The following is a 13,301-nucleotide window of genomic DNA, read 5'->3' on the forward strand; positions in this document are numbered from 1 at the left end:
CTCACTGTGCTGCCAGGCCACCCCTGTTCTGCTAAATCTTAGTTGAGAAACTTCTATTTTATTTTCAATTCGTTGCTATGACCCCATCCCCCACTTCTCCCTGAATCCTGCTATAATTTTTTGGTGTGCATGAGACCTTTCTTCCTACCTATCTTTTTAGCAGGAGACATTCCTTCTTCTGGTTCCATCTTTTATCAACTTATACACAAGTCCTAGTCTTATGGCTCGGTAGCATAGAAAGGGATCCCAGGTTCTTACTGTTCAGTCATCTTCAGCACATCTTTGTAACCCCTTTTTAGTGTTTTCTTGGCAAAAATACTACATTAGTTTGCCATTCTCTTTTGCAGCTCATTTTACAGATGAAGAAACTGAGGCAAAATTCAGTGACTTGATCAGGGTCACACAAGTAGTAAGTGTTTAAGACTGAATTTGAACTCAGGTCTTCCTGACTCTAGCCCGAGTGCCCTATTCATTGTGTCACTTAGCTGCCCAGGTTCTTGTGGGCCACACTAACAGATTGCTTTCTCTTGCTGTTTGTTCATCTAATCAGAGAACCCCAACTGCATCCCTGCAGTGTCTACTGAATTATACATTTCCCTAGATAACATAGGTGACCTGAGCACTTACCTCAAGCTCAAGTTGAGTTGTGATGAATTCAGGAAAGTCCTGTCATAAGTATGCCCAAGACAATCTCTCGATGTTGAACTTCTGTCCTTCTGGGTACTGGCCAAACCTCTTAATGGAAATCATGAAATATCCCAAGAAAAGTGAACACTGAAAATATCCTATCCTATCACAAGACACTTAACCCAATTTTGTACAGCCAAGAAGTTCAAAGAGTCTGGATGCATTTCCACATTTTATCAGAATTTCCAAGCCATTGGAAATTATTCATTGTGTTACCACTTTTCCACTGCTTAGAAGTTCTTACACAGATTACAAATATGGAGAATTTGTCTCTTAAAAAGGCTGCAAATAAAATATCCCTTGATGAATAAACACATGAACCTCATTTGCCTCGCTCTGCAAAAGAACTTTCAAATAAGCCAGGCTAAATCTCCCATGGACTATGTCTAACAGGCTGCCTGACTCAATTCTCAGATGAGGAGAACATATGCTCGGCTTCCTCTGCCACTCCTCCCCCCTTTTTAATCAAATGCATCGCAACATGTGAGCAGCACCATTACTCTGGAGGGCTTGGTTTCTCCAGATGCTTTTGGCAGCCCTGCTGTGGAGTCCATTTACTAGGAAATGGAACAGGGTTTCTCAAAAAAGGGTGTGTTTCCCAGGTCCCTTTTTCTCAACAGTAATCTCAACTTCTCCCTTAAAGGGACAAGGTACCACAGAATGCCTCAAGGGAAGTATTTCATCTTTCACATTTAGAGGGAAGAATCTTTCCAGAGGGAATTAAAAAAAAAAGTAATCTCTCATATCCGGAACCCAGCTTTTTGGTGACTTCACCTATCTAAAATGTGGCTGCAAACCAGGAAATAAATTAAGAAGAGAAGATGAAATGATGTTACTAAGTCCAAATGGTCATCCTATGGGCCCATTATGTATAAGGCTGTAGAAAATAGCATTTAAACTACATCTGTGCAAGCAAAATGAAATGTAGGACTGATGTAATTGTCCAGAAAATTTAGGCTTATTTTTTAAAAAGGTTTCTCTGAATTGGTTAAATATTTAGATAATTGAAGCAAATTTTATCTTCCTGTGATATCAGTATAATCCATAATATTGAACAGCAAATATTTATTGAGCACCTATCAGGGGTGGGGAACCCCAGCCTTGAGGTCACATGTGGCCATCCCCTTGTGGCTGCAGATTTCACCCCTGACCTAGTTCTTCAGATAGTGATTTATATTTTTATATTGCTTTCTTCACAACAATCCATAGTGATAGGGAGTGCAAGAATTTTCACACCATTTTATGGAAAGAGAAATTGAAGCTTAGACACAGAGGTTTGTTTTCTGAAATACATACATATATACATATATGTGTGTATGCATATATATACATATATATTTAAGACACAACAAAATATAATCGGCATTATTAATATTTTCTCCATCACTTTTTTTAGGTGTAGACAATCAAGAAAACAAATCAAGCCCTGATTTGTAGCATTTTCAGATTCCCAGGGTATAAATGTCCACATTATAAAAATAATAAGTCGTCTCTCATGAGCCACAGAGAGCTGGTTTCAGCACATCCCTGAAGTGAATATAGATTTCCTCATTCCAAATCTAGCACTCTTTTCACTCACCATACCACAATGGATATAAAGAGGTTTAAGATATTATTGTCATCACAGAGCTTATAATCTGGTTTAAGAGACAAGGGACATGCATTGAAAAAAGTAACTAAAAATAAAGAACAGTAAATAATAGGTATCAAATAAGGAAACTGGTAGAAACTGGTCTTAAGATTTCATAGTAGGGAGGGACTTCTGTACTTAGGGAAAGCTTTGTGTAGAGAATCAGATTGGATCAGACATTTGAAAGATGGCTAGGTAATTGTTTTAATTTTCTATTTCATTTTTCATGTTTAGACAAAAATTTTACTAATCTGTCATATAAATCCCGTTTCCCCAAATAGAGTGCAAGTTTGCTGAGGGCAGAGACTTTTCTATATTCCAGAAATATCATAGAGTTATAGGGTCACAAATTTAGTGTTGGAAGGGATACTTCTGTCAATGGAGGTAAAGTTGCTTTTCTTAGCTTTGTTATTCTGTATTTCTTTTCCTCTTCACTGGTACTTGCTTCTTAGGTATTCAGAATCATCTTGCTATTCCTTCTCTTCCTTCTCTCAACACCTGCTCTCAAATTCTTCTTCCCCTCTAATTTGTGAACACCTGATAATAGCTTACATGGTTATCTTTTCTATTTGCATTTTTAACAGGGTTTGATTCCTTAAGCTAAAGGATGAAGAAGGGCTGGCAGCATTTGAGGCACCAACCATCAGGCACAGGAGGACTTTGAGGATGTCAAATTCTTTTTGGCACCTTGGTGACAAAAGCATCCACGTAGAAATCAGCTCTGATCAGAACACAGATTTCTGCTGTCCAAATTAATTCAGAAAAGTTGCCTCACAGAAAAGCTAGACCAATGTTGAACTTTTGGAAAATTCTCCCATCTTGGATAAGATTATATAAAGAAGAAGACCAGAGTGGGGCAAAATTGTGAAGTCAGTCAAATTTGTCTTCTATGCTTTTACTGGCCACTTTCTTCATCACCTTGTATAATCCCCTTTTGTTGTCGTTCAGTTGTGTCTGGCTGTTCATGACCCCACTTGGGCTTTTCTTGGCAGAGATACAGGATCGGTTTGCCATTTCCTTCTCCAGATCATTTTACAGATGAAGAAATGGCGGCAAACAGGATTAAGTGACTCACCCAGAGTCACATAGCTAGTAAGTGTCTGAGGTCAGATTAGAACTCAAGTCTTCTTGCCCCCCTGGCCTGGTACTCTATGCATTGTGCCACCTAGCTGCCCCATAATACCTTTTATTTCCCTTCGGTTATTTAACATACTTTTTCCTATCCAAACCAGCTGTGTATTCTGCTTGTGTGTAAGGCCAACATTGATTCAACTGCTCCAAACTGTTTTCAACTTTGTAATGTATTTCTTTGGTTGATATCTATGGAAAGTGATGTTTAATAAGGATAGTTGAATTTGCTGATTAAAAAAAAAAGAATGTGGGGGGGATGATTTGAATTTGGATGGCATCCTGCCTTTCATAGTTTTCAAAACCTTAGCTGAGAAAAATGGCTATGTATAAAATACAAGATTTTAGGATACTTTTAGCATGTTCCAAGCAGGATATGGTTTACTCTGCTTATATTCAAAGATAATAATGTTTAACAGGTATAATCAGTCTTTTTTTTCCCCCTCCCTTTTAGCCATGTCCCCATGTGTTCTTAATATAAAGCCAGCTTTCACCATGAACATTGTTATGCTGGAAAACAATGCTGTGGGTGATTCAGTCAGCCATACTATTACTTTCCCAATTCCATACACTATCAAAGGAAGGTAGCAGAATTTTGTAGGTATCCTAGTAGAAACTCTTCTCTCACTATGCCAAAAGAAATGTCTTTCTAAAATGCAAAAAAACTCACCAGTGACAAAAAGAGGGAAGGTTAAAGAAACTGCCATTAGGTAATGCTTACAGAAAAACAATTTAACACCAATTCATCAGTGTGGGGCTCCTTGTCCTTCAGACCCTAATCTCCTCTCCTCTCTTCTCACGTGGCACCTGTGCTAGCCCAGGGTGATTTGATAACACTTATAGCTGCTGGGATTTTAGACTTTCACAGTAAATTTAGCGTTGCAGGGTACATTGAAGGTCAAGAATCATAGTAGTCCTGAGGAACAAGAAGAAGGAAAGATTATATATATATATATATATATCACAAGGAAACAAGAAAATAGAGGAGGAATGAGGCCAGAAATTGCTATACTGGTTGCCACTTTTGTTTTTTAAATTCTCTCCATCCCACATGAAAATTTTATAAAAATTGACCATGTGTCAGGGCATAGAGATACTGCAAGCAAATGTAAAAATTCGGAAACAGTAAATACATTCTTTACAGACTATAACACAATAAAAATAGCAATTAGTTCAATGACCTGAAACAAAAGATATAAACCAAAATGGAGACTTAACAATGAAATCCTAAATGATGAGTGGGTCAAAGAACACATGATAGAAAAAATTAATAATTATATGAAAGAAATGATAATGATAGGATGACATGCCAAAATTTCTGGAATGCAACTAATTCAGTCTTCAGGGGAAACATTATATCCCTAAAAAACACACATTAATCATATAGAAAAGGAGAAGATTGATGAAATGAATATGTATTTAAAAATTATAAATCCAACAAATAAACAAGTATAAAACAAATACAAAGGAGGAAATATTTAAAAAAACAACAGAGGAGGAATGAACTGGAAATAAAAATAAAAACATAGACATGATAAATAAAACTAAAATCTAGTTCTTTGAAAAGACTGATAAAATTGACAAACCTTTAAAGTGATCTGATTTTAAAGAGAACATTAAAGAAAATTAAAACAACAAATAGCAAATGCGGTGAAATAAAAGTGAAACCAGAAAAAATGATCACAATCTACTGTACTCAGCTACATGCTAACAAAACTAAAAAAAGAAAAGAAAAGAAATAAAGGAATAACTTCAAAATAGTGAAAAACAAAAACAAAACAAACTGACATAAACAGAAGACCAATAGTGATACTATATAACCCAATCTTAAAAAAGGAAATAGAAGGGGGCAGAGCCAAGATGGTGGCATAGAAGCAGGAAAACTCTATGAACTCTCTCCATAAACACCTCAAATACCTATAAAAATGACTCTAAACAAACTTTAGGGCTACAGAACCCACAAAGTGACAGAGAGAAACAAATCTCCTGCTGAAGGTAGCCTTGCAGGCTGGCAGGAAGGGTCCATCACAGCATGCTGGGAGCAGAGACCAGCCCCTTGGGGGCCTGTGGTTTTAGCCCCAGGGTGGCCCCAAACAGCAGCAGCTGGAATTGACCTTGGAAAAGTAGATCACCAGCAGCTGTGGTGGTTTCCAGACTATCAACCCATAAATGCCAAAGGCAAAGTAAAAGGTCATTGTGGACTTTGTGTGAACAGGGGGACCAGGAGTGTGGTCCAGTCTCTGCCCCTGGGTGAGAAGGAAAGAAGCAGTGGAGGCACTTCCAAGTGGCTGATTCAGAGCTCCTGGCCTGCAGATTGTAGGGAGACCAAACAATCATGCTGAGGAATAATCATGCTTGCTTTAACCTGCTTGGATCAGCATCAATGTCTTGGGTGGAGGTCCTGGGGTGCATGACCAGGTGCCAGAGCTTGTGGAGGCTTCAGAGAGGGCACCAAACTAATAGCTCTGGCAGCTGCAAAAACCCCAGCAATTTGGGACAAAACTCTGCTCTCTGGAAGAAGAGTTCTACTGTGGCAAAAAGCTCAAAAGTCAAGTAATTGAGTGGCAACGTGAGCAAGCAAAGAAAGAAAAGCAAGCGCAGCAATCAAACTTTAGATTCCTTTTTTTGGGGACAAAAAGGATCAAAGCATGGAATGGCAGGAAGACAACTAAGTCAGAACTCCTGCACCAAAAGCTTCCAAGAAAAATATGAATGGGTTACAGGCCATAGAGGAGCTCAAGAAGGATTTTGAAAACCAAATAAGAAAAGTAGATAAAAAATTGGGAAGAGAAATGAGAATGCTGCAAGAAAATCATAAAAAGAGAGTCAACAAGCTGACTGAAGAAAATAACACCTTAAAAAATAGACTAACTCAAATGGCAAAAGAGGCTCAAAAAGCCAACGAGGACAAGAATGCCTTATAAAGCCAAATTTGCCAGATGAAAAAAGAATTTCAAAAGCTCACTGAAGAGAATAATTCCTTCAGAATTAGACTGGAGCAAATGGAATCTAGTGACTTTATGAGAAATCAAGACACTATTAAACAGATCCAAACAAATGAAAAAAAAAATAGAAGGCAATGTGAAATATCTCATTGGAAAAATCACTGACCTGGAAAATAGATCCAGGAGAGATAATTTAAAAATTATTGGATGACTTGAAAGCCATGATCAAAAAAAGAACCTAGAAATCATTCTTCAAGAAATTCTCAAGGAAAATTGCCCTGATGTTTTAGAACCAGAGGGTAAAATAGAGGTTGGAAGAATTCACCAATCACCTCCTGAAAATGATCCCCAAAAGAAAACTCCTAGGAATATTATAGTCAGGTTCCAGAGTTCCCAGATCAAGGAGAAAATATTACAAGCAGCCAGGAAGAAACAATTTCAATATTGTGGAAACACAATCAGGGTAACACAGAATCTGGCAGCTTCTACACTGAGGGATTGAAGGGCTTGGAATATGATATTCTGGAGGTCAAAGGAGCTGGGATTAAAACCAAGAATCTCCTACCCAGCAAAACTGAGTATCATATTTCAGGGGAAAATATGGTCATTCAATGAAATAGAGGACTTTCAAGCATTCTTGATGAAAAGACCAGAGTTGAATAGAAAATTGACATTCAGATACAAGAAGCAAGAGAAGCATGAGAAGGTAAACAGGGAAAAGAAATCATAAGGAACTTATCAAAGTTGAACTATTTACATCAGTACATGGAAAAACAATACTTGTAACTTACGAAACTTTTCTCAGTATGAGGATAGTTGAAGGGAATATAAATGTATATATATGTATACATACATATATATGTTTATATAAGAGGGCATATGTGCATATGAATACATATGTGAGTGTGTGTATATATGTGTACAGGTATACATAGATAGGGCACAGGATCAATTGAATAGGAAGAGATGATATTTAAAAGGTGGAATTGAGAGGTGAGAGAGGAATATAATGAGAGGAGATGGGGAGAGACAGAATGGGGTAAATTATCTCATATAGAAGAGGCAAGGGATAACTGTTACAATGGAGGGGAAGAACAGGAAGGCAAAAGGGAATGGGTCAACCTTACTCTCATTGAATTTGGGTTAGAGAGGGAATGACATACACACTAAATAGGGTATCTCACCCTACAGGATAGTAGGGGGGAAGGGGATGAGAGGGGTGATAATGGAAGAGAGGGCAGGTTGGGGGGGAGAGTAGTTAGAAGCATACACTTTTGCAATGGGACAGCGTCAAAGCAGAGAATAGAACAAGTGGGGGGTGGGATAGGATGGAAGGAAATATAGTCAGTCTTTCACAATATCTCCACCATGGAATTGTTTTGCATAGCTACACATGTACAACCTATATTGAATTGCTTATCTTCCCAGTAAGGGTGGGTGATGAAGTAGGCAGGGAAAGAATCTGGAGTTCAAAGTTTTAAAATGAATTGTTTAAAAATTATTATTATTATTATTTTTCATGCAACTGGGAAATAAGATATACAAGTGCTGGGGTATGGAGATCTATCTTGCCCTACCAGAAAGCCAGAGGGGGAATAGGGGAGGATATAGAGAGAGCAGATTGGGTGAGGGGTTATACAGTGGGATAGCTGTTTTGGGGTGGTGGGTAGGGGAAAGATGGGGAGAAAATTTGCAATTCAAAATCTTGTGGAAATGAATGATATAAATTTAAAAAAAGTATAAAATTTAATTAAAAAATCTCTTGCCAAATATTGAAAAGGAAAAAAAAAGGAAATAGAATTAGCTGTAAAGGAACTACCAAAGAAGGGGAGTAAAGGTGAAAGGAGGGAGTGTAGAGAAACTCCTTGTCTACAGGAGATTTCTATTCAACTTTTAAAGAACAATTAATAACAATGCCATACAAATTATTTGAGAAAATTGATAAAGCACCCAACTGGACTCATTTTATGAGACATAGTTCTATTACTTAAATCAAGCAAGGATAAAGCACAGCAAGAGAATTATAGACCAATAACATGAATGAATATCAATTCAAAATTTTTAAATTATATTTTGTTAGACTAGGAAGATCTATCCAAGAAGGCAATCACTATTCTTGTTCAGTTGCATCTGACTTTTCTTGATCCCATTTGGGGTTTTCTCAGCAAAGATCCTGGAGTGGTTTGCCATTTGTTTCTCCAGCTCATTTTATAGATGAAGAAACTGAAGCAAACAGGCTTGAGTGATTTGCCCTGGGTCATATAGTAAGCTCACAGATAGGAGTCTTGCTGATTCCAAGCCCAGCACTCTATCTACTGTGTCACTTAGTTGTGCATTCATTATCACTAAGATAGATTTATACCTTGAATGAAATAATATTTCAGCACCGGGAAAGCAATCAACAAAATTAATTGTATTAATAACCAAAACATCCAAAATCACATGATTATGTCAGTAGATGCGGGTATATGCAAAGTATACTTATTTATGCTAAAAACCATACAAAATATAGGCATAAAGGGTCTTTTTTAATGTCTTAAAAAGTATCTGTCTAAAACCCAAAACAATCATCATATACAATGGTGATACACTAGAAGTTTTCCCAATAAATATAGGAATAAAGCAAGTATGTTGACTCTCTCCATGATTATTATATATAAAATTGTAGGCTATAAATTGAGCTCTCAAGTACAAGTTAACAATTCTATGTAACAATAACAAAATCTAAGAGGCAATACTAGAAAGAGGAATCCCACTTACAGTAATGGAAAAATGCATATAATATTTGGGGATCATGCAATTCCAAAGAACACAAGAGATTTTATAGATTCAATTACTGGTAAGTAATTGGAGAAAAGAGTTAAAAAAAATAATTTCCTTTGTTTCTCCTTCATATGTTATGACTTCTTTTTCACTTTTTATTTTGGCAGTTTGATTTTCCTATCTTTTTCTCATGTGAAATTTTGTCTTATTGAAAAACATGTTTTTAAAAAAGCTCCTGGTTTTATTAATCAATTAAATTTTTTTGTTTCAATTTTGTTTATATCTACTTTGAGTTTTGGAAATTCTATTTTTGTATTTAGTTGTACTTTTTGGATATCTCTCTAATTTTTAATTTGTAATCTCAATTTAATTATCTCTTTATTCTCTCTTTTGTGGAATATCAATTTCCCTTAAAAACTACTTTGAACCCCAGAAGTTTTGACACATTGTCTCATTTTTGCTACTTTCTTTGATGAAATTATCTGTTTTTATAATTTTTTAAAATTTGACATGATCTTTTAAAATATATCGTTCAATCTCCACAAACATTTGAATTGTTTCTTCAAACGCTCTTGATGAAGCACACATACACATTCATACACACGTAACATTACCCAATTATGGTCATTAATGAATGTTTTAAATGCTTTTCTTCATTTATGAGGTTTTTTTTACTACCTAGGACTTGGTCAATTTTTATAAAAGTGCCACGCACAGGTGAGAAAAACACATTTCAATTCCCATTCAGTAACTACCAGAGAGCTATTATATTTAACTTTTCTAAAATTGTCTTCAGGTCCTTAACTTCCTTGTTTATCTTAGATTTATTTAGTTCTGTAAGGATCACAGTGAGCTTCTCACTTACAGTTTTGCAGCCTCTTCCTCTCTTTAATTCCATTAGTTTTTTTCTTTAAGGATTTTGATGCCTTTCAGCACATGTATACATACACACATACATACATATGTATATATACACATATACATACACTAAGTATTAATATTATTTCATTATCACTGATGTTTTTATCAAAATGTAGTTTCATCATTAAACTCTTTAACCTTATCTATTTTCATGACTATCTTGCCTGAAATCATGAATGACATCTCTGCTTTTTAAAAAAATTATCCTGAGGTTTAATAAATTCTGTTCAGTCCATTTTTTTCTTTTTTGGTCTTTTTTGGAGGGGAGAAGGCAGAGCAATTGGGATTAAGTGACTTGCCCAAGGTCACACAGATAGTAAGTGTTAAGTGTCTGAGGTCAGATTTGAACTCAGGTCCTCCTGACTCCAGTGCTGGTGCTCTAATCACTTTGCTACCTAGCTGGCCCTTCAGCCCTTCATTTTAAATTTGCATTTCATCATGTGTGTTTCTTATAAACAATACATTGCTAGATTTTGATGTCTAACCTATGTTATGGGACTGTTTATCCCATTCATTATTAGCTAGGATTATTGCGCTTTCCTTCCAACATATCCTCTAATACTTTTTCCATTCTTTGCCCTTAACCCTACCCTTTACAAAGAAAAAGCTGGTGAAAGAGAAGGAATGTGATCAACATTCACAATTTAAGTGGTCTGATTTCATTCTTCATTCCTTTATAGGAGGATCAATGCTGCTGTTGGCTTTTTTGTTGACTTTGTCTCTTTCCTTGTACAATTAACAGTTGGGAGTTCTCTCTTCCTCTGCTGAGGCCTTGCTAGACTTTAATATGATGTGAGTGATCATGACTTCATTTCTACTCTAAGGCCCCTCTGGTCATTGAGCACACTCTGTCTCCTGCTTCAAGACAGGTACTGCCTGTCTTCGTCTCTCTGAAAAATGATCCGTCAGGACCTGACACTGTCTCCTGCTGCTGCTTCTACAGGCTAGGGCTTAGAATCCGTCAGTAAATGTTTATTAAACTCCTCCTATGGGCCAAGTACTGTGTTAAACTCTGAGAATACAGTTATGAAAAAGAAAGATGGTTCTTGCTTTCAAGGAGCTTATAATCTAATGGAAGAAGAAACATACAAAAGGAAGCTGGAAAGGTGGAAGGAAAGGTACACAGAGTTGGGGGTGGGGTGGGAAATGACAGAGAAGTTCAGAGTAGTGCAGCCAGGTGGGAAATGAAGAGATGATTGGCTTGGGGCACTCTTCTTAAATGGAGGTTTGGAGGGGAGCTCTCCACCTGCAGGGGGTCCTGATGAGGTGTGACTTCCAGGCCTGAAGTACTCATGCCGGGTAGAGAGCTTTCTGGGGCGTGATGGAGACATCCAGAGGATTGCACCTAGGTGGGAATAAAGAGATCCTGTTGGCTTCAGGCATCATTTACAGGAATTCATGCTGGTTCCTCACTCCCAAGTATGTCCTCACTTAGAAGTTCCTGGAGGCTTCACTTCCTATTTCCTGGAGGTAGGTCTAGCATCTGAATCCCCTGCTGTGCTCCTGCTTAGATATCCCTTTGGTTTCAGGTCTTGTTTATTGGAACCCATACTGCTTTCTGCCTCTTCAGATCTGAGCCTTCTCTGAGTGAATTTAAGCTTATTTATTTTTGAATTAGATTAAAAAAGTTATTATTTTTGACAATCAGTTTTTTAAAAAATGTCGAGTTCCTAATTCTCTCCCTCCCTCCCTCTCCTCACCCATTGAGAAGTCAAGAAATGTGATATCAATTATACATGTGAAATAATGCAAAACATATTTCCATATTAGCTATGCTGCAAAAAAGCAAGAAAAAAAAAAAGAAAGTGAAAACAAATATGCTTCAATTTGCATTCAGGCTCTTTCTCTGGAATTAGATAGCATTTTTCGTCTTAAGACCCCTGGAAATATCTTGGATCATTGTATTGGCTAGCATTGTAAGCTTATTTTTCACTCTTCTAGCTAGTGTCCTTTCAGAGCTGACAAACCTTAGAACTAACTTGCAAAATTCAGGCAAGGACCAAATCTGAAGTTATTTGTTTTTGTCCTATTTCCCAGGTAACCAGAGCACTGTAACCCTACCCTGGGCAGCTAGATGACCCAGTGGACAGAGCAGGAAATCAGGACCTGGAGTCAGGAAGACTCATCTTACTGAGTTGAAATCCAGCCTCAGATACTTAGTAGCTGTGTGACCCCAGGCAAGTCACTTCCCCCGCTTGCCTCTGTTTCCTCATTTGTGAAATGAACTGGAGAAGAAATTGGCAAACCAATGTAGTGTCTCTGCTAAGAAAACCCCGACTAAAGTCACAAAGTCAGACACAACTTGAACAACTAAGCTACAAGAACAATAGTCCTACCCTAAGAGAAAAACTGAAAGAGAATATAGCACAGATTCCTTATTCTGTTTTATTCTGTTTATCCTTTTATTTCCTAAAAATTGTGATAATAATAATAAAATAGATAATATAATAATAATAATAAAATAGATAAGGTCAGACATTTGTCAAATGTGACATCTTTCTAATACGATTCAGTCCCATTCTCTCTACACTGAGGAACAGGTTTGTGCAGCACAGAATGGGAATGGCACCCTTCATCACTCCTTATTGCTAGTGATACCTCAGAAGGGACAGCCAACAAAACACAGTGTGTGGCCATACCAATAGTCACATGTGTTCCATGTACATCAGTGAGGAGAAGGGGCTGGGAGTGAATAGCAAACACTCTGGAATATGGAACCAATACATTGTCTTAGACGCTCTGGCTCTGGCCAACTTTTCCATTCTTATTTCACGCTGCTCCCCCTCATGTACTCTCTGCTCTTGCCAAACGGAGCTGCTTAATGTTCCCCATACACGATTCCCGTTCTCCTGCCTCTGCACACAATTCTGCTAATAAGTTATCCGGAATATTGACCTCTTGGACATCTCCTGAAGAGGGAATAATTTGGAGAGTCAAGGACACCTCTAACATTTAGGAAATTGCAGAGATAAATGATACTTTGGGTTATTTCAAGGGCAGATGGAAGGGGTGCAGACAAGTTATGATGAAAAAACCCATCTATAATAGTCTTTCCTGATCTTCTCAGATATTATTGCCTCCCCCGCTCCAATTGCCATGTATTTACTATGCATGTCTTTTGCATTTACTTGTATGTGTATTTGTTGTTTCCTCCTGTAAGCTATTCAGGATGGCCAATGGACCCAGATGGCTCTGGAGGAGAAAGTGAGGCTGGTGACTTTGCATAA

At 37.3% G+C, this 13,301-nt stretch overlaps 1 long non-coding RNA gene across 1 annotated transcript in view; it reads right to left on the reverse strand.

The window, feature by feature from the left end:
• LOC138161137 (uncharacterized) overlaps positions 1-1,183 on the reverse strand; it is a 29,633-nt gene extending 28,450 nt beyond the window's left edge. The window contains exon 1 of the long non-coding RNA XR_011168284.1: positions 628-1,183. This is a non-coding gene — a long non-coding RNA (uncharacterized lncRNA). The remainder of the gene's footprint in view (positions 1-627) is intronic.
• Between the last annotated feature and the right edge of the window lie 12,118 nt (positions 1,184-13,301).

This window comes from Petaurus breviceps, unplaced genomic scaffold (assembly GCF_028583685.1).
Source record: "Petaurus breviceps papuanus isolate PSGF00001 unplaced genomic scaffold, PetGlider_PUasm1.0 183, whole genome shotgun sequence".
Taxonomy (NCBI): Eukaryota; Metazoa; Chordata; class Mammalia; order Diprotodontia; family Petauridae; genus Petaurus; species Petaurus breviceps.